The sequence below is a fragment of the Buteo buteo genome, chromosome 6, assembly GCF_964188355.1.
Source record: "Buteo buteo chromosome 6, bButBut1.hap1.1, whole genome shotgun sequence".
Classification (NCBI taxonomy): Eukaryota; Metazoa; Chordata; class Aves; order Accipitriformes; family Accipitridae; genus Buteo; species Buteo buteo.
In genome coordinates this window covers 32,684,892-32,709,124 of record NC_134176.1, presented here as the reverse complement: position 1 = coordinate 32,709,124, position 24,233 = coordinate 32,684,892, and the positions used below count along the sequence as shown (strand labels likewise).

The window sequence follows — 24,233 nt, the reverse complement described above, 5'->3', positions numbered from 1 at the left end:
TTATTTACAATTTCAGGCCATTATTTGTACAGAAAAAATACATTAGCTTCCTTAAGTGAACAGTTCTTTCGAAAGGGGATGTGTCGGATAAATGATTTTTCAATCTTGAGTCTTTATGCTCCCCTGCTAGTATTCAAATGTTAAAAATATTTGTGAAACTGATGCAAGTACAATAGCAAATAAAAATTCTCAGTGCCTGAAATCCTAGTCATTTTAGCTCCTTCTTAAAAGTGTCTTACAAATTATTACAAATAATTCTCTGATCTTGGGATTTGATGAATAGTTTACAGAAATGACCTAAAATAAGTCAATGTTAAAAGGTAGGGTTGCCAGTTCTTTCATGGTCCCAGAAAACGTAGAGGAAGTTGAGGCAGGATCAGCTCAGCTCCACTGTGCTCCTGAAAAATATAAAATACCAGTGTCCACTGGATCATTGGGTCCTTAGCACTCTAGTACTATTTATGAAAAAGATTTTGGTGATGACCATAATGGTGCTTTAAAATATGGAGTAAGACAGATTTGTCAGTAGGCATGATCTTTCCTTTTAAGGTTTCATACCCTAAATACACATTATTTATAAATTAAGGGTAAAAAGTGCTTTGTATAATGAGAAACATCTTAGGACCTCACCTTTGGGCATTATTACATAAGTATAGAAGAAATGTTAGGAAAAACTGAATTTAATTTAAACAAAAAAAATTAAGTGAAGACTGTATACACCTGTTTTATTCCATTTTTATCTAATGAAATTACATTTTAAGTGTTAATCTTACATATATACTAGCAATATCTAATTGAAACTGAGGTTGAGAGCCTCCAAAAGGCTTATAAAAACTCTCCCCTCACAATGCAATCAGTAGTGTAATTCCTTTGATGGCAGCAAATACAAGCTTAATAAAAATACAAAGCACTGGCATGTCACTATTAGTATCTAGAGATGTTAACTAAACCACGACTTCAAAACATCCATAGAAAACTGTCAGGGAAATCTGGAGGTGACACCACTAGAAGTCCTGCTGGACAAGCCCTCTTACAACTGGAATCATAGCTGAAACTGTATCAGTGTTACCCAAGTCAAAGATTTTGCCAAAAACCATCGGCTTGGAAAAAGGGTTCTATAATAAAAATATAAAATAATAAAAATACAAATTAATAATTCTAAAGAGCAAAGTCATAATACTTATCATTCTGTACCTGCTCAGGTACTGTCATCAATGCAATAAAAGTGCTTCTGTACATAGAAGCACATAGATTCAATGAAGTTGTTACTTAACAGCAGTTTCCTAAGGAAGTCCATCAGTATTCCATTTACTCAAAACTGGCCAAATTTTGTTGTGACCTAAAAAGAATTTACTTAAGCTTGAACAGATTTTTAAAGTAGTATTTAAAATCTGTAAAAATAGATAGATATTTTGCTATAACATAGTAGCTGCTACATAATGCTAAAAGCAAAAAGATTACAGGAAAAAAAAGTTAAACAAAATCTGCATACATACCTCACTGCTCAATGAAACACATATAAAATGTTATATCCTGTTAAGATACTCAGCTGCAATATTAATTTAAAACCTGCACTACAGTATTGTCCCTGATCAATAGTGCAAAGCAGATAGATATACTGAGCAAAATGAAAAATTACTTTAAATACTGATATTGAACTTAGTATTTAAACTACCTCAATTTCTCTACCAGCACTAAAATAGTAATGTAAAATTATCTTAAGATTCAAATTTGGTTTTAAATTAAGTTTTACAATCTCAAGAAAATGCACCACTCAATTCTGTCTACCAAGCAAGAAAAATGTGCTAATCCAACGTCTTTCATCACAGTGCACCAACAAAGATGCTACAATGACATGAATTTCTCAATGTGCAAAATGAGTTCCAGAGCTTGTGTATTTTTTCTGTGCTTCCTTTTTCAGTATCTGTCATGGGAATACAGGTAGGTAACGGAAACGTTGATTAGAGGCTGCAAACCTAATTCACAATACACTGTGCAACTTCTTGTTTACCAACTGCAAACAGATGCTTTAGGAGAATGAAAAGTTAGATTGCATATAAGAGCTTCTTAAATTTGTGAAAGTCTTTCAACTTTGAAAGGAAAAGAGTGCAAATTCCAATGTCTAGGTCCTCAACATAATGGAAAAGAAAAAGGACTAACCATAACACCAAAAGACTTAAGAATGAGATCATCTTCCAATTTTATTCTATTGGCTACATAACGCAATTGAGTTTGATTTTTCAACTTCCACAAGCATAAAATTGGGTGAAATCTTCACCACCCACTACAGTAATAACTAATACATCAAAAGAGCTAGGGTTCTACCCTATGGAATAGTCATGGCACAGTTTAATAGCTTGAGTGCTGTTAAAGTAAGTACAAATAACTCCAAGAATGCTCTTCTGCAAAGATAACTTATTGGGGAAAAAAAACCCTAGCACAACCAACATTTCAACTGAGCACTGAGTGAGTTTTAAATCAAAGATAGTGACCCTCACAACATGGAGAATAATTACTGATTGCCAGAACTTACTCAGCCCACAGGCTTTACTTTCAGGCATTAATAGAAAACTGGCTACAAACTGCATGAATTACCCTCTCAAACTCTTTCCAGCTACTGTCAAAGAGCTCCAGTTCCTTCCTCGTTCTGTGACCTGAGTATCATGGTCCTGGGCAACTGGCTCTAGGTGGTCCTGCCTGAGCAGGGGGGCTGGACAAGATGACCTGCAAAGGCCCCTTCCAACATCAATTACTCTGATTCTGTGATACTATTAATAGGGCTGTACGTCAAACTTCATAACAGTAGTTCAAATACAAAAAAAAAAAATAATACAAGTAAGGCTAATAGCAATTCTTACTACCTAAGTTGGCAAATTCAGCGTCTTCATCTGATTATATTTAGAATCACAGAATCATTTTGGTTGGAAAAGACCTTTAAAGTTCATCTAGTCCAACCATCAACCATGCCCACTAAGCCATGTCCTGAAGTGCCTTGTCTACACACTTTTCGAATACCTCCAGGGATGGCAACTCAGCCACTTCCCTGGGCAGCCTGTTCCAATGCCTGACAACACTTTCAGTAAAGAAATTTTTCCAAATATCCAATCTAAACCTCCCCTGCCGCAATTTGAGGCCATTTCCTCTCCTCCTATCACCGGCCACCTGACAGAAGAGACCAGCACCCACCTCACTACAACCTTTCAGGAATCTGATTTTGTTAGCACAAGTAAATATTTCTGTTTACAAGTAAGACTAAGAACTAGCAAGACTCCAATGCAAAACACACAAACGAAAGATCCTACCTGGAGAAGACAACTGAAATAGATTTGAGCTTGCCCATAGAAATTTAACACCTTTATTTCTCAACTTTGCATCTCCATCTTAATTTAGCTTGGGGGGGGGGGGGGGGGGGGGAGATCTAAAAAAATAATATAGAATATTCACTTAGGAGTATGTAGAATTTAAACTGACTAAAATAGGAAGACAGTAAGCAACAAATTGGTGAAGTAAACATGAAAAACGTTACATAAACAAAACAAATATAAACTAAAATGCACTATTTAATCTAACTAAAACATGCTGTCTTTAATTTATCATGTATTATAGTGAAAGAACAACTTCTAAATACTGGTTCAGTCAAAATACTGTCTTCTCTTTATTTGTGCTAATTCAGGATTTTTTAAAACTAAAACTGAAGTGAGATGGACCTCTCTCACACACATCTTTACCTGGCATAAGAGAAGGAAAAAGGTATCTCAAAATGGCCAAGGAATAAAGGAACTTTACTTTAAAAGAAAGGTTATGCAATTCATTCCGATAGCAATTCAGAACTAACAATTAAATTCTCCCATGAGTTTGCCAAAGAAATAAAAGCATTTCTCATGATGCAGCACAGCTTCATCCTATAGTGGCCAAACCAGAAAGCATTCTCTCTTCATATTCCTTCCTCAAACCTGTATTTTTGTACAGGAATTTTCCTTTACTTGGAAATCACACATATTGTGATATCTATCACATTGTTCTAAGATAAACAACTGCAGTATCTAGGCTGTATTCCTTGTGAGCTCTACTGCTAGCTCGAGTACTAACCTTCTAAATATACTTTCATAATTATTCATATCATTCTTCAAAATGTAGTTCTCAGAATTATTTCAAAATATCTCGCCTTTTCTTCAAGAAACAACTTTTTCTTTAAAAAAATCCAAATCATTGGATTTGAGCCACTTCAACATCTTAAAGATGTAAAGATCAAGTGAGAGATGGTGTAGGCTTGATGATGAATTTAACAGTGTCTATCACCACTGACTGTAACTTTTTAAGAAAAAGATGACATAATATAAATCAATGTATTAAAAATATATAAAAATAATTTACAGATAGAGAAAGAAAAAAGAATGACAAGTATCTAGGACAGTTCTGGAGCAGTTGTAAATTCCTTCTCCTATTCATTTTAAGCATTTCTTTCTGCTGCTGATAATCCTCATTTTTAAATAAAAATTAAATTCATAATGTGTTCTACTGCTGATAAGACCTTTAAGTTACTTACAGCTTAGTTAAAATACAGCTTTTTTGGCTATTTTTTATACCAGATAAACAATCAAAATATTTCATTTCCTAAAATCTAAGTGTTTGTGGTTTTAACTTAACATTTAACATACCTTCTGATAATGTTTGGGTTTTTTTTGGCTGAAATTATAGTATGTGCACATGCCATAATGACAGAAAGGTAAATATAAGGGTATACACTCAAAATAATGAAAAGTCTGCATATGTTGGTAATGGTGCTTCAGAAAGTACAGCAGGATATTTTATAGAAGAAAAATGGGAATTAAAAATATTAGGAGGAAACTTTTGAGTATTTCTGAATTCCAGCTTTGACCACCGAGTAGTTATCAATTGTGTCTGAATATCTCAACTTCCCTATATTCTATTCTCCCCAGGGTTTATCATCATATTTTAATCACCTGTCCAGTCCCTCAAACATACATCCCTTCACTGATTAATGTTAAAATTTTCTATTCTTATATGCAAATGAGCTAGTTCACCACCAAATGTATGATCACTCACCTATCAAAAGTGGTTTGTTATGAATGACCAGAAAGCCAAAGACTTCTCTAGAAAGTCATGACATATTGAACCATTGGAATTCTACTACAGATTATCCTTAAAAGGATTTTTTTTTTTAATTTAAACAAATATTGTCAACCAAATTATGAGAAATGTTGTGACACTGCAACAACATTACAACTGCACCTAACTTTATAGAGCACAGATGTACACGCAGAAAAAAAAAAATCAAAGAAGTTGTATTAGCACAAAAATATATCGTTTCAATAAAATAGGTCAAGCAGAGCACAGATGAAAGACACGAGGAATTTTTTTTTTTTTTTTTTTTTTTTTTTACCTGCCATATATACTTTTTAGGAAGCAGAACAGTGATGAGAAGCTTATCAATACAATCTTTATATTGCAGAACACCATTATTTGCAACATATTTTATAATTGCTTGTATCTGAGACCTAAAGATATTAAAACTGGAAATGAATAGTCAGTCACATTCAGGAGAAAATGTACTGAAGACTGTAAGAATGAATAGAAAGATTTTAGTACTACAAAAAGACACAGGAACAGCACAGAACACTTCCTATTCATTGCAATCACAAGGTTGAAATTTACAGCTACCTGTTTAACTTCTTTATAAAATAAAATAATTACATAAACATATATGTCTATATTTGGTATTTGGTAGGTATAGTAGCATGCCCGTTGGCAAGTCTGACAGTTGAGAAAGAATGGGGTAAAGACTGCATCCAATTATAACCACCCCTTTGAAATTGTCCAAGTTTTGTTTTGTTTTTTAAATATATTTCTATTTCAGGTACTTAGTGATAGCATAATACTTGATAATTCATTGAATATCTGTGACAATTACCCAGGGTTTTCAACCAATTCAGTTGCTGGTCCTCCCTCTTGAAAAATTGTTTGTCCCACACAGAGACACAAAAGTACAATAACCACAACTACATGAGGGATATAGAGCACTTTACTGTCCCATATGACAAAACAGACTGACTTCCTACAAAACAGGCACAGTACTATTTCTTTCACAGGGCACACAACATCATAGATAGAAAGGACATACGGGAAAGAGGAAGCACAAGGAAGTCCACCCAGGATACTTCATATTTATCAGATAGAGTGCTTCCCATGACTCCTGTTACATATCTTTAAAAGTTATGAAAAGTAACTTTTATGTACTTTCAAAAATAAAGCCATGATGATGTAGCATTTCTTTGTGGAGCCTACCTTTGCTTTATGGTCCTCTAAAGAGTTAAACTAAATGCACAGATCATGAAGCATCTAGAGCCTCAGCACAAGTGGTTCAGGTGGTCTCAGATATGATCTCAAGACACGAGGAACAGCAAGGAAAAAAAGGTGTTTGTAAAAATACTGAATCCAGAAGAGCATCTTTCATAGTAGGACTAGAAATAGTCAATATTCTACCTATATTGTCTGCAAAATTGCTCTGCTAACTTAGTTTACTAAAACCAGAATGGCAGCCCAAGAGGCAATCACACCAAACCCATATTAGCTGGTTCTAGCCTCAGTGGTAGGCAATGGTAAACAAGATAAGCATCTTTCCGCTGTGTTCCTCCAATATTTTGCAAAATAACTTAACCTTGCATTTTAAAATCTCTGCCGCAATCAAGTTTGTTTGCTTTGGGGGGGGTGGGGGGGTGTTTGTTTTGGTTTTTTTTGGGGGGGGGGGAGATTAAATAGAAAGTAATTTGCTTTAACTTAATTATCTTATCTTGAGAATTTCTGTGTTACTCTGCACAAACTTACGAAGACTTGTGCTTTGAATCCATCTTGTCCAAACTGAGTATCGGATTATAGATATTCCACTGAATTCTCCAAATAGCAAAATCTAAACCATATACTTTGAAAGCTGATTTCAAAAAAAACCTGAACAAACCAACAAAACCTTTTTCTGCTTAATATGTAGAAATAAAACAACTTTTTTTTTTTTTGTAGGAGTTAAATGGTCAAACAGCAACAGAGTTGGAGTCAGATGCCCAAACCGGGCTTTGGCAAATCGGACCTTAGAATTAAGGAAGACTTTGAATAGTGAGGACAAACCATCAGATTGCTCCTTTGAAAAAGGTAGGCCTCACACTAAAGCATTACCTAACAAAGTGCCAAGAGCTTCTCTACTTAACAACTCTTTCTATGGAACAGCAATTTGTTGACGTTGGGTTATACCAACCCATGATGCATATTTAAAACAACTGGGGGTGGGAGATGAGGGTTAATAATCAAGTAAACAAAACCATTACATGCCCCACAGAAATTCCCTGTATCTTAGAAGTTCTCTAAACTGTTTGTTCTCATTGCTACATAAATGCAGAAATCGGGGGGGGGGGGGGGGGGGGGGGGGGGAATGCCAATGGGGTAGCTTTTCATCTGTGACTGAAAAAATTGAGAATGCCTTTTTATCATGCTAGAAAATTATACAGTGGTGACTACCACAAACATTTTGCAAAAAAAAAAAAACCAAACCGCTTCCAGTATAAATGCAAATAACATCATTTTAGGACAGTTCCTTAAACACTCATTATAATTTAGGGCTCACTGAGCCTAAAATCAAATTACTGCATAACAGATACTAGTTTTCTCTTCTCCTGCATTAATGACAATGCGAGGAGGGAGGCCAAGCTACATAAGATGAAGAGGACATCTTAGGTTTTTAATTACAATACATAAGGGAGATTAAAATCACCAAAGTTTTAACCACAAAGAGACAAATACATATAGTCCAAATTAAAATGAGAAGTGTTACTGCTGACAACTTTGAGTACATTTTCAATACTTTTAAATTGTGCTTTTGATTGTGCTTTGTCTTATTAACAGGTGTATAGAAGGCTCTCCTGATGAGTAATTTTAAAACAGGAACATTAAAGAACTTGCAAAAATCAAAGTAGAATTCTGTCTTTTGGCCACCTACAAATAAGCTGTTTACTCATACTAGTGCATTCTAGAAAGTATAACATAAGAAAAAGCAAACAAGAAAAAAGTGTTTACCATCACTGCCTTTTTTAACCTGTAAATCAAACATGTTGCTAACAGTTAAAATCCAGCACACACACTATGTAAGAAATAAATCTAGCTGTGTAACTAGCTACACTTGCTTTCAACACATACAGGAGGCATTTCCAGTTGCTAGGATATTATGTAGCATATTAAGTTACATGTAAACATCCTCACAGAGTTGATATACAGAGCTTGTCATAACATTCAAGAAGAGTAAAAGCTTTATTCATAATACTGTATTCACAAAATCATTCTGTGTAAGGGTTTGATTTATTCCATATTCACTTTTAGAACCACCAAAAGCGATAAAAAAAGCCACAACAAAACCAGGCATAAGTGTTTAAAAGACAGCATTAGATAGAAGACCCTCCTATTTAGGCAGACAGTGATTTTCCTCTTGCTTCCCCTGTGTTGCTGAGTGTCCTTTGCCTCTTGCCTGAAGATGTAACACGGATACAAATCTGTCACCACAATTAAATCAGAAACTGATTACTTGACTTTCTACTGAAGATCAATACAGATTTCTTTCAATCCACCTTATCCATTTCTGAAACTTAGTTTTCCACTGTAATATCTAGGTTTCCTTACCTAGTTAAGATATATTTAGACTCCTCTCATACACAAGACCTAAACCCTACAACCTTTTCTTCATTTTTTAGTTCATTTTTAGGGTCTTAGAATTATGAAATTAAGTTTTATTTCACTACTTTCTCAATTTAAAAGAACTCCAAAATTATGTTCTAATTACTAGCATCAAAATTTGGATTATGTGTTTCTCTATAACCTGTGCTAGAAACAGTAAGAAGCCTCTGGAAATTCATATGAAGCAGAAGTATCAGATCCTCAGATTATTCAGCTTCAATCCATTTATCTTGTTTAAACTCTCCAAATGGAAGTACCAAATCTAGAGAAACCTGAGATATCCAGTAATGCACTTGAGCTCCTAAACCAACCATCTATCCAGACTCCTCTCTGCTTCACTTCAGGGTTGGACCAGATGCTTCCTATAACTAGTCCATTTTCTAGCTTCCATGGAACAAACTTTCTCAAAGAAAAGCCAAATGGACTATGACCAACTCAATCAGCTTTCCCAATGCATATAGTCAAGTAACTAAAACTCCAGAATGTTTTCCAAGTTGAACAGTTTACACACTCAGATACAAGCATACTATTCCCCCCCGCCAAGTGAACATAGTCATTTACCATAAAATAAAGTTCTAGAAGCAGGACAGTACAGCAAGTCATCATCTGCTTAAATCCTGGTCATTAAGATTTGAGAATACTTTCTAGTAATTGACGGACACCACCTGACCCTTCTGATGCAAGTGTCTAGCCAATATACTACAACACTAAAGCTGAAGTATTATTATTTTCTAAGCTATTAATCAGCATCTACCTGACCTCTCAATTTGATAGTTGCACTTATCCTTACCAATATATGAAAGCAGCAACATAAAAGTGCTACATTAGATTACAGTTGGCCACAAGCTGAATTTACATTTCAATATTTTACTTTTAGCGGACTTTACACTACAGTGGAGTACAAACCTGAAATATGAAACTCTATAAAAACATGTCAAATTTCTTCATGTATCCTTGTTGTTCAGTATCAATATAAGGTCCCAAAACAGCTATAATCCAATAATTAAGTTGACTAAAAAGGCAGTTCTCTCATAGTTCATGAGAAAAGACAGAACACACATCTACCACAGGGTGACAACAAAGCCATGCGTGCTGTATTGAGAAGACACCACCTGAACTGTTTATGGGGTAAGCAACTTACCTGTATGATGTAATGACAGAGTATGAGGAGTAGTTAGAATGTGAATAAAAATCTGTTTTTTCAAGGGAGAGGGAGGAAAAGAAATAACAACTTACCTGAAAAGTTAAAAGTATACAAATGCACATTTAAAGGACATAGCCCTTGTGCAGGTCTAGCAACAACAACAACAAAAAAACCAAAAAAACCCAACAACAAAAAACACAAACCCACACACTTAGCTGCTTTTATATGCCCACCTTTATAAATGATTTCTTATTGAACATCTTGCAGTAATTTCAGCTGCAAATTAAATTACATTACACTAAAAAACTCAAACTCCATCAAAGCACAAAGTTGCTTTTAAAGCATGTCTTTTAAAGCATAAACACCTGTAACTTAGAAAAATGTGGTTTATAGTGTGACTGTAGCCATTGAACAGGCAGACTTCTGTATGAAAACCTAGGATTCTCACTATCGGTAACATGACCTCGTATGAAGTCATTGAAACATAGCTGTTCTCTCTCTGTTTATTATCGACACATATAATATGGCACAGATGTTCCTTATGATTTTGCAGACAAATAAATGCTAGCAAAAACATTTATTGATATTAATATGTAACACTTGTACTGATAGTCACTTAAATATTTCTACACGAGCCAAATATCTGTCCTCATTACATTAATACCATTGCATTGCATTCATACATTAAAAACCTTTTGGATACCTCTTCACATGTACTCATGAAAAAGAATATTCAAAGGCATAAAGTGTAACACCTTTTTCATTTTATTACAGAAAAAAAATTTGCGATCTTTGTATTAAAAATATGTACCTTCCTTTAACTGCTTGCTCTTCAAAAAAACATTGTGACCTAATGAAAACTGTATGTTTTTTGTAGTAATTCTTTAATTTAAAGTCAAGATAAATTGTTTATTCAATTATTATTCCAACTCCAAGGCTCATTCATACAAGTTTATGAACCAGACAATACTTCACTTGTTCTGTACTTTTATTCAATACTTTGCAAATACACTGCAATATCACCCAACTTAAAAATATGAAAACTGTCTAACACATTTAATCAGGGGCAGTACTATACAAATTATCATAGCTTTACACATTCACTTACAAAGGACTGTTGCTTAACCCATAAAGAACAGTCATAAAAATTATAAACAAATAAAAATTCAAAGAAATCCAAAACAGAAATTAAAAAAAAAGAAAGAAAAAAGTCTTGCATGATGTTTCACTGCAAAGAGGGTTTCGAGTAAGGAAATGAAAAGATGCCAACTTCTCAGGAAAAGGCATTGCATCAAACCTTGCTACTTTTGGTTCAAATAGATAGGAGCTACAGGCATAACAAAGAGCCAAAAGGCAATGTAATTTTCTTAGAACCAGCTTGAGCACCTTTTATTAGTAGGAGACTATCCAGTACCAGTTTTAACATAATAAAGGAAAAAGCTACTACTGTTTTTCCCTACATGTATATCAGTCATGTATCAAGAAAAATCATATGCTATTTCTCTTGTCTAACTCCTATTTTTCAGTGAAATAAAACAAGTATCAAGTAAACTTCCACCTTCTTTTTCTGGAGAACCAGTTATACATCAGTAAAGCATAAAAGCTCCAGATGGTTTTTATATTCTACCTCTTGAAAATGTGGTCAGACTTATGACATAGTAGTGGCCAAAAAAAAAAATCCATTTCCACAGAACAACAGCTGTGATTTCAGGTATTTAAATCAATGAAGATGGTTAGCCAGGAGCTTACAGAACATTAGAGCAGGGCTCTCAAATTTATTACCATCACCATCAGCACTAATCGGAACAGTTTGTAGGATATAAATGCTGCAGAAACCACTATTTTGCAGGGATATGCATATCATATCACAGCATGAAAATTTTTTTAAATCTTTTAAAAATCAGAAACATATATTCTTAGTTCCGTGTAAAAAATAAAACAAAACAGCTTTCTTTGGATTTATATGCTATTTTCTGACCCACTACTGCTCAGGAGTAAACTTACCAGCAAAGCACGAAGTGATCATTGCCTATCTTACAGGCCTGATAATACAGAGTCTTGCCTGATTTGTTGCAAAGTTGAAAGATATGCACTGAACAAGGAAGCAAACTGCAAAAAGGTTTCTCTTTAAAAACAGATTTCTTTTTCCCACCGAGACAGAGCAGACAAGAGGGAAAGTGAAAGTGAGAGCACATGAAGATGTGAGGATGAGGAGGGAGAAGGGGGGGGAGGGGGGGAGAAAGAAAGGGGAAGGTAAAGAAAGAAAGGGAAGACCCTGTTCTTTGAGTATCTGATTTGACTTCTTAAGATCTATTTTATATAAATTTTTAGCTTTCACCATTTAAACATGTTAATGAGAGATATGGTTTGAACATATTTTGTGTTACATAATCCTAAATACCAAGTACTTTAAAATGATTTTGTAAATAACTCAAATATCGCACTCAAAATTAACAGATACTTTTGATCTGAATCCCTCTGTGCCTCATTTCTCTATCTATGAAATGATAATATTAATGCTTTAACCATACATAGTAATTCAAATTGTGTATGTAGCTCAAATACTCCATAAGGACCACAAGGAAATCAGCAATTATGTTTTCAGAGTAAAAACAACATGAAGTAACATGAAGTAAACAGTTCATGCAACTGCTTGCTTGCCAATGATGAAAAAATATATATTGAATATGTGGTCATCAGATGACCAGAGTTCATCCTTTATGTGAAGGTCCTGGCATCCTGTTTTTATAACAGTACACTATAATCCATCCAATGGATTTGTCATGATGAATGTATGTAGGGGGTAGTATAGACATTTCCGAATTTCAAAGTTCTGGTTATGCAGCTTTCCTAGACATTTTATAATATGTTCTCTTTTTATCTTTGAGACAGAAACACATGTAACAATGGTAGGATTCTGTGCATCGGCAACTGTCTATCCAGAAAACATAAATGTAGGAAGACATGACTTAAGTTATGCAATAAAGAACTCACTGCTTTCAATAAACAATGAGAAATTCTTCTGCTTCTTCTACGAAGGTAAAATTCATTTCAACTCAATTTCTATAAAATAACTTTTTAAAAGTTTGGTTTGTGTTTTTAAATACGAAAAGAAATTGCCTCTTTCATAGTAAATTCTAAGCTCATTCCTTTGCTTTTTAATATATCTAGATCACAGTGAATATTCTGATAATCTCAAAAATAATAATTTTCATCAGATTAACATACATATCTACCAATTAACACTGTATGTTGTACTAGCGCCTGTTAGGATAACAAACAATTATTGCCATTAAAGTAGTTTGCATGGTATGTGGCAGATTTCATATATGATGATTTAAATAATCTAAAAACAGCAGACATTTTTTACAGATGTTTTACTTGAGATTTAATTTTTTTGTCATGTAAATTTATCACAGCATTTAGATTTTGCTAACATGTTCTGATTTTCACAGAGATCCTTTCACATACAACCCATTCAATCCTCCTGCTTGATCCTGCAGGAAAGACATCGTGCTAAATTTAGGTTATTACAATCATTTCTATGGTAACAGATGGATGTGAAACACAGGATTATGACTTCACTGCACGACTCTGCAGAAAGAAGTTGGATAGTGAAGGAAGAACGATCATATTCAAAATATCTGCAGCTGTACCAGGGAAGCACACACAATCACTAAGAAATGGAACTGTCCTTTTTTTAAAAAATAGATTATGTCTTTTTTCAAAAACTCTAAAGGTAGATCTTCCCCTAACAAATACCTTCATCATTGACAATCTCCATATGTTTTTTTCTTTAAACCAATATCTCTAGTCTGTCATAATTAAAAGAACAGAACACTTAACAAAATATAGGTTAAGCACAAAATTATAAATAGATATGAATCTATTTAGAACCTCTAGAGGTTAAAATAAATAAAAAATACAAACATGAAATTCTAATAGAAATGCACTCCATATAAAAAGAAGGATAAAAATGGAGAGCATACTTCAGCTAATACAAACCAAAAGAAAAGGTTTTTTTCATTATTCTTGCTTTTTGTGGATTATATTCTGTGATGTATACAACAATTTCATGCTAGAAATACACATCAAATTATATTCAACTAAGAGCTAGAAAAATCATGGAATTATTACAGAATATCATTTTCTCACTATTTTCTTCAGAGTTTGCTTTAATCTTAAAAATCCAAACAAGTGTAGATCAGAAAAACCAAAATATGGGTGTTTATTATATTGTTACAAGCCATGTTAACTACACCAAGTATTCCTCAAGCACAGAAACTAAAAGCAGCCACCTATAGCATCTGCCTTAAAAATACTGAAGCCCTATACAAAATTCTTTACAAGACTGTGTCTGAAATAGCTCTATATTTAATCACAATCCTTAATGATTCAGCAATGAAAGGCTATTGTAAAAGGCAGAACTATATTTAACGTTTCTGGGTTAGCTGGACACAGATTACCTAAGTACAGAACAAACATGAATAACCCTGTGACTAATAATGGTTCCTAACTTAAATATTGAATATTACTGTGATAACATACTCAAAGCAGACGTTTGGCTATAAAGGTTATGCTATTTTAAAATAGTAAATGCAATAGACTTTAAAGGGATTTTTGTTTCTATCTTGCAGGAACAAGGTATTTATAATCAAAAACAAATATCTTCATTTTACTTTGATTAAATTTGCTTGGATTTGCAGATTAAATCTAACCTATGAAAAAAAAGTAACAAGACAATAGTAACTACTTACAACAAATTCCTGGAACACATCAGATATGCAAGGTAAATATACATAGTCATTATACTTTAATAAATATAAGGATATACATGAAAGTCTTTAATCAGTATTAAAGATAATACCTCTGGATGCTGAAGCTGAGTATGGCTCAAGAAACCTTTCTTGTATTTGAGATGTTTATGCACTACTAAACTAACAGTAAAAGTCAACATAGAGGGCTTTGCTGATAAGGACCTTTTAAGGGCCTTTTCTCTCAACTGGCAAATTGTTGCCAATTTTCACAAAACATGGGGGATCTTAAAAAAAAAAAATAAATCTTTGAAACCCAAATCCTTCTATGTGGTTGAATCACACAAACAGGTCAGAAGCAACCAGAAGGGACACACCACAGTCTCATAAACCTCATTTACCCAAGGAAAGTAGGCTTATCAAAAAACAACAAAACCCAAAAACCTCAGTAAGAGCGGAAGGGGAATGTCTGACACAATTCTCCAAATTAGAAATTCAGGTCTTGGCTATCCCGGTATTCTCAGAAGATTCTGTGAAGGACTGCAACACTAATAAAATTATGACAGGAATGACTAAATAAAAACTGATATGGAAAACTTTTTTCTTTTTAATTCAGACTACTAGACCATTTAAAACTTTGTTCTTTTTTTAATTTGCAATTAACCTAAATACATTTCAAACACTCCTTACCCCTCTGGGAGGAAAAGTTCTCTTTGTAAAAGGTGCATGCTGTAACATCTTTTAAGAACTTAAGAACCCAAAACACATTTTTCCCCTTTTAAGAACTTTCTGAAACCTTATATTAAAAAAAAAGCCATATGTTGTTGACATTTTCAACATTTTAAATGTTTAAAAAGATCAAAGGTATTTAAAAGAAACATGTCACATGTTTTTTGGGTAGTAGGGTAGGAGGTGAGGCGGGAGAAGGTTGCTGCTTTCATATACAAAGGTACACACCATACCCCCCCAACACCTCACTTTGCTTATTCTCAAAACAAAACTTCTTACTTAAGTGCTGATAATCCTAGACAAATGGTTTGAAGAGAACAGCTGAAATGAGGATACACACTGCAGGTAGTAAACTAATGGTCTGTCAAAATTACTCCTATTTTCCTGGCCATAAAACTGGGTCATCCATCATGAAAATTGTGATGTAACTCAGAACTGAAATAGCAACATTTGGTTAAGTGTTAGCATCTTTAGTATCTGTAATTGTATTTCTTCATTAAAAACACATTTAAAATCTAAAAACTTCATCTGTTTTCATAAAGAGACTCCCAAGTACAATTAATCAACAATGGAATGCAATGACCATAATATACTACAGCTATATCCACACTGTGTCAATACTTCCAAGACAAATCCATTTCAATTTATAACAAATGCTTGCTAGGAAATTCAAAAACTCTTCTGAATAAGCAATTCACAAAATGCCACCAGCAAGTTAACAAGTATGGTATTTGGTTTTAATGAATAAAGGTGTCCAGGAGACTTAGCTAGGGTGAACTGGTCCTCCACTAACTTCTCTTTTGGGGTGGCAAATGATCAGCCCTTATGGGACAGTAAAAGGCTTTATTTGCCTTACCTCACCCAGCGGTTTGCCATTGTCATATGGATTTTGCAACAGGCAGAAGCCACCCACAATTTGGCCATCTATAAAGGACATTTGACATATTAGAGAGCATTGAATCATCTGCAAAGAAAAAGTTAAGAAGCTGTTGCTAGAAAGGCACAACTGGTTGAAACCAAAAGAATTTTACTTTTTTAATGGGAACAAACTGATGGACAGCACACCTAAAGGAATACTTAATGTTTTGGGATTTTCCAGTACTATTTAGAGTGGTTAAAGAAGCAAGGAGCTGTCCTTATAAATAAATAAATGATCTGAAAGGCAGGTCAAGGACACTGCATCGGCACAGGGCCAGGCAACAGAAGGTGCTAAACAGAGCAGACTGGTGGATCTCATGACCAGAGTAAGAGAGTTCTGCATTTCAGTATACCAGAATTCCCTTTCTTTACACTATGTTATCTGAACTGGATGGCTAAGTTTGCATGGGTACACATGGTAAAAACTATCTACCAAAACAAAGAACAAACTTCTGCACAGACTAATACACAGTAACTATGTAAGTTAAAACCAAATAAAAGTTGCAACCTATTAAACACATTACTTCTGTGTTGCCCTTTTGGTTGCATCACAGCAATCTACAGTGCTCAAATAGCTAGAAAGGACTTTTACAGTTACAAACAAATACTCATTGTTGCTACTGAAATTCTAGAGAGCTAAGAAAAATGTTTTAATATATACCAAAAGGGAATGTTTAGTGAGGGTATATTTTTTTTCCCAAGGTAGGTATATTTTTTCCAATTATTTCCTCATATGTATGAAACAGTCACTTGCTATTTTGATCATCTAGAATTTAGACAGATATAGCATTTTTTTTTTAAAGTTTGAGAAATTTTGAGTCTTTCATTGTATAAACTACACAACTATGACTGAAGAGAAAGTGTCTCTTGAATCATTAATTACAGTAGGGCACCATCTTCTACCTGTCCAGCTAACAAGAAAGAGATGTTTCAACACATATTACACAAAGTGAAAAAAGTGACCAAGACAGACAAAAGGATACGAAAATTCTTTGATCCTACTAGGCTTTCTTTCCCCAAAATATGATTTCACTGAATTAAACTCCAACATATCCCTGTAAATAATAGACTTGACAAACTAATATTATCTGCATCCTGTTAGATATTCAAAGTTGATTCTGCTATAAGTTACATCAAATTGAAAGTGGAAATAAGGCATTCCCAGAGCTACCTTCCTTAACCTTATTACCTTTTTAACATCCAGTACAATTTTTGGCACTGGAATATCAACTAATACAAGGAAAGATCTGTGGGGGTTTGAGTAACAAAAAAGCAGCTATTAAACAGCTAAAAAACACTATTTAAAAGATTAGGTTTTGTATTACTGGTGGTCAATTTTTTTCAAATAGCCACATTTGAACTCCTGAATAAAGTATGCTGCTCAAAGACCCCCTTCTATTTTAAGGGCATAGTAAAATAAGAAATGCATTATACAAATAATGGGGAAAAAAAATAAATAAATCAAGAAACCTGAAGCTAAAAGCTTTTCATTTTTGTGGTTCCAAAAGACTGCTATTGAATAAATGAACATATCCAGTTAACCAAAAATAAAGATAACTTAAAACCACAAGTATTTACAGAAAACACATTTTGAGCCACATATTAAATGTAATTTCCCTAGGAAACTGTACATTATAGTTAGTGGTACGTTGAAATTTTAAAAGAAAACCAAATGCATGCAAACAAGTCTATATCCCTGTAATCTCAGGAAGCCACAACTACCACAACCCTTTTATATCTGCTATTAAAGATAGTCTCCCTAGTATAAAAAATTTGTTTCACACATCAGCCAGATTTGTTTTGTCACATCACAACAAGCAATGTGGAAGAAACTCAGTGTGTCACTTTTCTACACAAGAATAAAACAAACAAAACAAAAAATGCTTTCAGGGAATGAAAAGCATAAATTTGTTTTCAATTTAACTTGAAGAATCAGAATAAAAGCTAGTGAATTTAGAAGCAGTATGGTTCTTTGGCTTCTGTAAAAAATTCTACGAAACTCAAGCGATTATTCCCCAAATTCCTAGAATCATCAAGTTTTCTACAAATTACTTCATCATTTGACTAAAAAATAACAATAATATTGATGTTTTCCCTTTATAATTAAGATTGCCTAACACTTAATATGATCTATAAATAATAGTGCCTCTGTCTTCACTTAGTTTTCAATTTGCCAAACCATTACTTATCCAAATGATTTTTTTGGATCTCTGCCTTCAGTTGGTTGGTTTTCTACTTCTTCCAAGTTTCAGCAAGTGAATCAGTCACTTCCAATAGAACTATGAAAAATGAGATATTTTCCTCATGTTAAGTATGTTTTAAATGCTTCTCTAGAAAAATCTCATATTACAAGTGTGAGAGGCATGCTTTTCACCAACCCTCCTCCACCACCCCCACCTTCAAAATCAAACGTAGTTAAAGTAGAATCCTCTGAACAACTGAAATTAGTCAAGCTCAGGAATCAAAAGGAAAATTTACCCAAAAAAAGCCAGTATTCTCTGTTCCCACACAACTCCTACACACCATCCTGACTGAGGCTTTCTGGTTTCAGAACATGACCAGGTGCTTTAGTTCATGTTTTCAAATGTTCATTCATTTGTTTTTCCTGGTAACTGTGACCTGCTGCTGTAAGAGCTACCAAAGCCCAAGAGACAACCAAAGTCATACACAACTGAAGGTCAAAGTGGAAGAACTATACAACATAATCTGACCTAGTGAAGAACACTGGCAAGCAAACATGGCTAACAGTGGCAGACTAGGCGACACAAGGAAGTTTCCTCATTCAGAAATGAATGCTAACTTTAAAAAACTAAATGCCTGAGAACGCTCCAATACAATGCTATAAAATCCAGTTCAGCCTAACTTTTCACAGATGATCACTTTGGGCACTATTTATAAATGTCCAGTTTTTAAACAAGAGCAATTTAACTGGCAAGCAGCAAGTCAAGCAAACACAACAGTAACCATCCATGAACAATATATGGAACTACAAAAAGTTTCACATAACCTGACAAAAATAATTCTGTGGAGGTTCAAACTGGACATCCAATGTTTATATAAAATTCATCTATAGTTTGCCAGTCATTTCCTCCTCCGCCCCCCCCCCCCAAAAAAAATAGGGACAACAGCACACCTTACACCTGAAGGATGCTAAAGTAATTATTTATTTGTATTTATGAACACCCACTGTGAAAATGAAAATCAGAGGAAAATCACAAGCGATCAATAACACCCAAGTCCATGCATGCTTTCTAAGTTAGGAGTAAATAAAATGTAGGGGAGCACAATGCTATTAAAACAAGATTTTAACTCACCTACCCATTCAGTAAGTACACATAATCATTAATGACTTAAATGTCATTAAGTAAATACCACCAAAAAAACCACTTGTGAATTATTTTTTCTGCACTTTCTTTACTTTCAATGATGCCTCTCCTCTCACATCTGTACAATAGCAACCATGTCTCATTTCCTCTCACTACATCATTCTCACCCCTCTGGACTGTTTCAACAAAAATAAACATGAAACAAGGTAAGGCAAAGGCAATGACACTTACTACAAAACAAACTCTCTACAACACAAAACCAAGTAAGAGACTATTACCTCCATTCAATGTTACAGAAAAAGTCTTTGAAAAAATTCATAAAGTATCAGATGAGAACTCCATCAATACACACTAACATTTTTAGTTAGTGAGATTACACATCATTAAAAACAATCCTCATTAACACTATAAAGTCTTCGTTTCTTTTATTGCTAACTTCTCAATCTAGTTTGAGACATAGATACCTAAACCAGAAGTGGTAACAAAAGTAATAGTATCATTACTTCAACTTTCTTCTGCTTGGAACAAAGATTTCATTTTGTCTTGAATAGCAAGAGACATAATGGAATGCAAGTATTTTTTAAATTACTGTCCCTGTTTCAAGAAAAAAAAAAATTAAGCATTCAGAACTTATTAGATCATTTGTACACTTTACTATCAGAAGGGAAGGAAGTGCTGCATGTAACGCTGTGTACTTCATGCAGTCTTACTGGGTTTCTTTTGGACCAACTCTTGAAATTGAGAGAATATATTAAGCATTTCAAAATACATAGTTATGAAAAATAGGGATCTTCTGATTTGTATTTGGATTTATTTGGAATTTTTTTATTTGTATGTTTGTGTTCAGAGAAGTAACCACCACTTTACTGGTGCCAAAATGGTCTTTAAGTTATGTATTTTAGGATGTGTACTATGAATTTATTTTTTAAAAAATATATATACATATAGACACAGATGCATATGTGTACATAAATACATACATACATCATCCTTTGGCCTATAAAAATATTGTATCATCTTTCATTCTTATTATAAGGTGACTTTCTTTTCATTCCATCTGTAAACATTTGTTTAGCCATAGCCTACAACATGAACTCAAAGCAAATGAACAAGACTCCAGCTCTGATACTTAACAAAGGTATAAAGTTGGAAGTACAGTAGGTATTCACTACTTTACAGACACCAAAGAAAGATACCCACTTTTTGAACCCAGCACCACACCGAGCATAAAATCTCAAACAGAACAACCACGAAACTGAGAATTAGACTGCAATTCTCAAGCAGTAAAATCTGGGAAGGAAAACACTAAGGAAATTGTGAGATTTCAAACAACTAATGTACACAATTCTGTCAGCTGATTTGAAACCTTTTTGGATATGACTACCAGGAAAGTAACAGCAAGTACTCTCCTCTTTTCCATTTAATCAAGGTTGGTGTTCAAACCCAAAGATGCTGCTCAAACCCAAAGATGCTGCATCCATGTGCTTGAAAGAACAATCAACAATATATTCTCCCTTTTCAGTTTGCTAGTAACATGGATTTCAAACACTGATAACTGTCTAACATTCAAGAATAATAAGACAGGTATGAAGCAAATGGTTATTTTTCCTTACTTCATCAACAGAAGAAATTAACCTGTACCAGTTAATCATCTGTTTCAATAATACACCTGTCTAGTAGAAGGTATAAAATATCTTCAGCCGTAATTAGACCACCAATAGATTTTATGCAGAACATTCACTGTCTTGACACTTTCTAATTTCCAATGCTCAATTGAAATTTTGGTATTGAAATTATGAATGTAAGAAGCACCATACTAGATCAAATATACTATTCTGAAATGAAAAAAGAAACAAAGTCATTACAGGAAGCTCCTTCCTCAGTGTATCTTCCTAGTGTTCAGCAGTTCACATAATAACAGTATGTTTACCACACAAGGCAGGCACACTCTGCATACAGCTACTACCATCCCGATCTTCCACGATCATCTCAATGAGAGATTTTTAGAATATGGTTCCTTCTCATTCACATCCAAATTTCCTACCAAAGGGAATGAAAAAGAGGGGAAAGAAGGAAAGCCTGAGGACAGGCTCTCTGAAGCCAAGAAATCTTCCCACTGCCCTAAATGTTCTTATTGCCTATTAAAACACATTACACAACAATAACTTACTGGAAGCTGCAATAAATACCTGATAAGGAGGAAAACGCTCTATATTCCTACCTTATTTTAAAAAATATGTAATTTTTAATCCCACACTACAAGTAAATTCACTATTATCAGGAAAAGGCACCTCCAACATTTCCAATTTTGTTATTTGACCAAGGCAAATTTATGAAAACCTTTGAATCATCAACAGAAATTATGGACTTCTGGTGAGTGTACATTAACACAAAGCTGTATTAAGAAACAGTAAGCTACAGACACTAGAGTATGCTAGAACACAGTCATTAATACATCCATGCAATGGGTTCTTTTAAAATTTTTTTTCTACATAATTTAAGTGAGAAATCTTGGCAGCAAGGAATCTAGCTGAATTTGATTTTGCTAATTAGTTGTTTAATTGCATTTAATTTTTTGTACAGATGTTCACAGCTTGTTCAGGAGATTTGTTTTGTAAGTACAAAATTAAAAGTGCCTGGGATTTTCTAGACCTATGGGATTGAACGTTTGGAAATTTTTTTGCTTTAATCTGTTGTACTAAAGTAATTTCCTTTATAGGGAACAACAACTACCAGCATCCCCCTAAAATAAAAAAAAAAAAATAAAAAAAAAACAACAACAACAACAAAAAAAAAACCACACCAAAAAAAAACAAAACCCAAAAACCCACAAAAGCAGACTTTTACAGTGGCCTAGACATGCCGTATAGAATTAGGCCTTATATAAAACACCTTTAAAAAGAAATAACTTTAAATCCATAAGATTTGGCATAGCAGAAAATAACTCAGATAATAATTTGTTGTCAGAGGTAAAGCAACTGCAAAAATTTCAAATACAGCATCTCTGCTTACTTAAAATCTGACCCAAAAAAACACAAACAAAAAGGAAATTCAACATACCTCTGGCATTTTACAACACATAGCTAAGATGGGGTAAATATATCAGCAATTCCTTTGAGTCTCATGAAATCAGGTTCTGCTTATGTCTTTCCACAGCTACCTAAGAATTTTATTAGTTTTAACATGACTTCTGTTTTCAAGCTAACCATTACATTTGATTAACCTCTAACAATAATACTTCTGACAAATTCACTTTCCAACCACGCTATAAGCCTATATTCTTTTTCTTCTTTACCAAGACTTAAAAAGACGGTCTAGATGAAAATACTTTATATATAATTTATTTATACATACATGAGGAATTTTTCCTAAGTTTTATGGGTTTTTTATTTATTTTTGTGGGGGTTTTTAAATCACAAAGTAGACACCAAAATATCTGAAATGAGCTACGAGGATGTAAATTATGAGTGAGAGATCACTCCATTTACTTCTGCTAATTCCATCAAGGATAATGACCACAAGAAGCCTCAATGGATAATATCAAAGTTAAAATAATGACTATGATAAAACCTATTATTCTCCAGTTTGACCACCTTCCTTCTCCACTTTATATTTTCCTAAAACATACCTTTCTTTTCACTGGGTTTCACTTAGGTACATGAAATCCTGTTTTAAAGAGTATGTTACAGCTAATATACATATGTGAGTACATCTTTTATTGAGCTGTACATACTGATACTCTCTTTGTTCATAACATTCCGATTTTTTAACTCTAAATTGATTTAGCTCATTACAGTCCTTAAGATTTGGTGCTACTTCACTTAGAACAGCATAAGCTATCAGACATTTTTGTCCTAAGTATTGTGAAGTTGGGAATAAAAATGTGGATAAAAAGGAATGTTGCACAAATGGTTCTCAGTTACTTTAAAATAATATTAAGTAAACTTCTCATATCAAAGAGCAGAGACAGGTCAGGCCTAACTATTGAAGTATTACTCAAAATGCATGTAGTTTTTAGGAATGTCTTTTTAAAAAAAACAAAAACAACACTTTTATGGCATTTTAGTCTTAGAGTACACATTTGCATCTAGTTATGTAAATTAGAATATGAGATAGTAAACAAATATTCGATAAATAGTAGGTACTGATAAATGCTCCTGCACTGCAACGCAAGAATTCTTACAGCTAATATCCTGGGGTTTAGTCACATCAAGTTTGCACTACTAATGTTTGAAATAATTGGTAAATTTACAAACACCCTGAGTATGATAGACTAGCAAATTTAATTTGTAACTGTTCAAAACTAGCACATAAAAATGAAGGAAAACAGTAACTTCTACCACTAAGCTCAAAACTGGCTCATAAACCAATAATAGAGAAAAATAATATAAGCCAAGTACAATACTGGTACAGCAGCATAAGCACCTCAATATCACGGACAAATGCCATTCCTTCTAGTAGCAGTATGTGACTATGAAAACAATACTTAGGACAAGTAATCTATCAGTGCCATTTCTAACTAGGAATAAGGTCCTTTGATCTTTTCATGGAAGTAATTTTTTACTAGCATGCAAATTTGCTATACTTTTTCGTACACCAGTTTTGCCTTAACTTTCCAAAGGCCATTTT

General features: G+C 33.7%; 1 protein-coding gene across 2 annotated transcripts in view; it reads right to left on the bottom strand.

The window, feature by feature from the left end:
• Nucleotides 1-24,233, bottom strand: part of NOVA1 (NOVA alternative splicing regulator 1) — a 156,690-nt gene that overhangs the window by 109,576 nt on the left and 22,881 nt on the right. The window lies entirely within an intron of this gene.